Below are 5,292 nucleotides of genomic sequence, written 5' to 3'. Positions count from 1 at the left end.
TGTGGCCAAGTATGGATGAAATTGATGGTCCTGGATAAAATAAACGTGGCCAAGTATGGATGAAATTGATGGTCCTGGATAAAATAAACGTGGCCAAGTATGGTTGAAATTGATGGTCCTAGATAACAAAGAATGTGGTCAAGTGGTTAAAATTGTAACAAAATGTGTTTTGAAAATTGCTCTTCAGAGTCACAATCTAGTTGAAATTCATTAAATAACCCCACGGCAGAAAAATAAGAAATTTGTTGTTTTAATTCATGGAACGCTCTTGGGCCGAGAGACTGTCTGAGCTCATTGCAATAAATCTAAGGAAAAACACACAAACGTAAGAAAATGTAAGTTCTGGATGTGTTCACTGGGAGGAGTGCAGCTCGGAAAATGTTAAAATTGTAGGTAGGGAGATGATTTATTAAGGTGTCATGAATCGTTTTTTTAAATAAAGAACTTGTGTCCGCGTTGTTCGGAACGAATCGAAGAATTCAGACTTCTGCTAGACTGGGTTCCTAAGAAACTGGGCGTTTTTTCTTCAAGTACATTTAATTAAAGTGAACTTTTGAAATGACAATACTACGATAAGTTTACTGCTACAAAAATTTCACGCACATGCGCTAAAATTAATAAAACGACATTCTGAACATCAAATTGCCGTAATTAACTCTGTTATATATCATATTTCACAGGATACAACACAAAACTTATTAAATCTGGATCATTTTTTAGTGAAAGAAGTGTAAAGAAACATCACAAATTTTAGTCCTGGTATGACATTAGAGCATTATTAGCTTATAACTGCCGTTAGCTGGGTACACATTTTCATAGTGGTTTAGTTTTTATATTGTATTTATACAGTAGAAATTTAACTTTTTACAGTACTGTTAGTTTTTCACATTTGAAGTTTAAACTTATACAGTCTAACTTAGTTTCTTACATTAAAAGTTTTAATTTATACAGTCGAAGTTTAATTTTTTACATTGAAGGTTTAAATTTATGAAGTAGGAGTTTAGTTTTTACAGTAGAATTTAGTTTCTTTACATTAGAAGTTTACAGTTTTACAGTAGCAGTTTTTACAGAACGATTTAGTTTTTAAATTTGAATTTTTATAGTTGGATATTTTTAGCCGCGGCATAGCGGCTCATAGAATGGTTCTAAGTTTCTCTGTTTTTTGTTTTTTTTTCAAGTACAAACTTTTAGCTTATAGCTCCGTCATTTCTTAACCGATTTGAGAACTAATTACAGTTTTTGACTCAGGATGTCCACCCCTTTCAATTGATGTATTTGACTACGCCCAATATCTCATAGATTAATGTAATCTAATCCTGCTTCAAAGAATTTCAGTTTGAGAGATCGTGATGAGTAATATAATCGAATTGGGTATATCCACTCTTGGCATTGCTGGCGCACAAGAATATAGTTAACAAAAAGGAAATAAAGGTTTTATAGATTATTTTACTTAAATCCCGCCTTAAAGAATTTCAATTATTGATTATTTCCTCTTGTTTACATTAGAGATTAGTTTCACAGTACAGTTTAGATTTTTAATTTTTACAGTAGGATTTAGTTTTTAACAGTACGGTTTAGTTTTTAATATTACAAGTTAAACGTTTCACAGTAAGATTTAGTTTTTACATAGATTTTTTTACAGGAGAACCCTGAGGATTCGCTTTATGTGATATCATTATAGTCGTGTTATACGTACCTTTGATATGATGTCATTATAGCCATGTTATACGTACCCTTGATATGATGTCATTATAGTCGTGTTATACGTACCTTTGATATGATGTCATTATAGTCGTGTTATACATATCTTTGATATGATGTCATTATAGTAGTGTTATACGTACCTTTGATATGATATCATTATAGTCGTGTTATACGTATCTTTGATATGATGTCATTATAATCGTGTTATACGTATCTTTGATATGATGTCATTATAGTAGTGTTATACGTATCTTTGATATGATGTCATTATAGTAGTGTTATACGTACCTTTGGTGTGATGCCATTATAGTCGTGTTATACGTACCTTTGGTGTGATGTCATTATAGTCATGTTATACGTACCTTTGGTATGATGCCACTATAGTAGTGTTATACGTACCTTTGGTGTGATGTCATTATAGTAGTGTTATACGTACCTTTGATGTGATGTCATTATAGTCATGTTATACGTACCTTTGGTGTGATGCCATTATAGTAGTGTTATACGTACCTTTGATATGATGCCATTATCGTAGTGTTATACGTACCTTTGGTGTGATGTCATTATAGTAGTGTTATACGTACTATTGGTGTGATGCCATTATAGTAGTGTTATACGTACCTTTGGTGTGATGTCATTATAGTCATGTTATACGTACCTTTGGTGTGATGCCATTATAGTCGTGTTATACGTACCTTTGGTATGATGCCATTATAGTAGTGTTATACGTACCTTTGGTATGATGCCATTATAGTAGTGTTATACGTACCTTTGGTGTGATGTCATTATAGTCTTGTTATACGTACCTTTGGTGTGATGCCATTATAGTCGTGTTATACGTACCTTTGGTGTGATGCCATTATAGACGTGTCATACGTACTTTTGGTATTTTAAACTATTACTTTCTGTTCGTAATACTTACGGGAAAAACATTAAACGGAATGTAACTAGAGAGTCCTTCCAGTCACGATAATTGAAATGATCAACAGGTTAGGTAACAAAATAAATTGATTGTGGATTGGGACTTTATTACATCACGCGCTGTTTGACCCGTTTAAATAGCGTTGCGTGCACTATTTAGTCTTTTTGTTCAATAAGTGTTTATTCTTAACGTTCTGATATGTTCGTTTTTAGTAAATGTCTATTTCTGAAGTAATGGGGGCGACCTCTAGTGACCCTTAAATGAATTTCCAAGCTCGAATGCACGAAGATTCTACATTCATACTATTTTCAGAATTCCCAACATGCATCAGGACGTGAGAAATGGTCTTGTATATTGTAGAAAATAGGTCAGTTGTCAGAAGTTAGTCTCCATGCGACCGATATAGATAAAATACAACAGTAGTTCACATGTTCATCCGAACCGAGTGATTTTAGACTTCCATCATGCCACCCTCGGAGGCACGACGTATAATGTGCACCCATTATTTCTACATACACTCCAGAAGAAGTGCTTCTGCAGCCTGTAAAAGCAATATTATCCTTTATTATAGAATGTTGTTGAATACTGATCTTAATTAATCAACTTTCAGAGAAGGTGATAACAGAGAAGGATTGTTTCAGCACGCGTGTCAACTACCGGTTACAAGAAGTAAAACTTTTACAATTTAACACACGCCGAACTTAGAAGTTATTGGACAAACCATATTATTCTGCGCATATGTTTTGTTTGTTTTATCTTCTAAAACTAACGAAATCTGTCCATAGTTGTTTTCACGTCACAGAAATAGCTTTTTACACGTAAACAACATGACTGTTGATATAAAAACGGCTGTTTGAACTGTATTAAACGTGACTATTGGTACAAAAACTGTTGTTTCAATTGTATTAAATGCTACTTTGGTACAAAAAAAGGCTGTTTGGAACTGTATTAAACGTGACTGTTGGTTTACAAACTCTATTAAACGTGACAGTTGGTTTAAAATTGTCTGTTTGAAGCTGTATTAAACGTGACTGTTGGTTTAAAAACTCTATTAAACGTGACAGTTGGTTTAAAATTGTCCGTTTGAAGCTGTATTAAACGTGACTGTTGGTTTAAAAACTCTATTAAACGTGACAGTTGGTTTAAAATTGTCTGTTTGAAGCTGTATTAAAAGTGGCTGTTGGTTTAAAAACTCTATTAAACGTGACAGTTGGTTTAAAAATGTCTGTTTGAAACTGTATTAAAAGTGGCTGTTTGGGGCAACGCTTTTACAGTTAGGATAAAAGCAGAGAGAGACGATAACTTTGTTTGATTAAATACTGACTGGAAATATAACTTTGTGGTTGATTCTTCTCGTTAACTTTAGAAGTTGAAAGTGTAAACTGATAGTAAAGATAACCTTATGGTTTATGTTGTTCCTTTATTTGGTAGTTGAAAGTGTAAACTGACAGTAAAGATATCCTCGTGGTTTATGTTGTTCCTTTATTTGGTAGTTGAAAGTATAAACTGATAGTAAAGATATCCTCGTGGTTTATGTTGTTCCTTTATTTGGTAGTTGAAAGTATAAACTGATAGTAAAGATATCCTCGTGGTTTATGTTGTTCCTTTATTTGGTAGTTGAAAGTATAAACTGATAGTAAAGATATCCTCGTGGTTTATTGTTGTTCCTTTATTTGGTAGTTGAAAATATAAACTGATGGTAAATATATCCTCATGGTTTATTGTTGTTCCTTTATTTGGTAGTTGAAAGTGTAAACTGATAGTAAATATATCCTCGTGTTTTATTGTTGTTCCTTTATTTATACTTTCAACTACCACGAGGATATCTTTACTATCAGTTTAGTTTATGTTGTTCCTTTATTTGGTAGTTGATAGTATAAACTGATAGTAAAGATATCCTCGTGGTTTATGTTGTTCCTTTATTTGGTAATTGAAAGTATAAACTGATAGTAAAGATATCCTCGTGGTATATTTTGCTTCTTAGAGTTTGAACAATTTAGACTGTTCAGTTGTTGCCCTTGGAACTACTGTTGCTCGACACCACAAGTTTATGTAAACCATAAAATTGGTCTGGAACTGCATAATTGGATTCATCAGGTGGTCGAATGGAATAGCTGCTGTTTCAGTCTCTTTGACCATTTTGCTCATTTCAATAGACGTTGATTTCGAAGTGTGGCTAGAAACATGTGGATATTTGGCTTTTGAGGCTTCGCCAACTTCAAATACTTGTTTATTACATTGTTCTTTGTACCAAGAGATATGCTCAGCTTCACGGTAATAGCGTTTTTGGTCGGTAACCACATTCTACACTTTGTGGATGCGTGTTACTCCTGGTTGGTTTGGGTTGGTATTGGAGCCCTATGTTGTCCTTTTGTGCGACGTTTTGCATTTTCATGGAAAACATCCCTTCACTTTCCGGATTGTAACATGTTTCTCCAGCCAAAAGACTATGTATTGGGTCGTCAAGGAATTAATGTTGCGTTTTGGAACCCTTTCATTAATCACCCCCCCCCCCAAATAACGTACATCACCTATAATAGTTAAACGAACCGCCTAAACGTCACGTTAGTGTAACCTATATAATATGTAAAGTTTAGTATACTCTAATCTTTTATAGTGATGACACACGACGAGACACACATTCGGCATGTAATGCTGTTTGAATA

The sequence above is a fragment of the Limulus polyphemus genome, unplaced genomic scaffold, assembly GCF_000517525.1.
Source record: "Limulus polyphemus unplaced genomic scaffold, Limulus_polyphemus-2.1.2 Scaffold4982, whole genome shotgun sequence".
Classification (NCBI taxonomy): domain Eukaryota; kingdom Metazoa; phylum Arthropoda; class Merostomata; order Xiphosura; family Limulidae; genus Limulus; species Limulus polyphemus.
The sequence above is the reverse complement of the archived record's forward strand: the minus strand, read 5'-3'. Positions refer to the sequence as shown.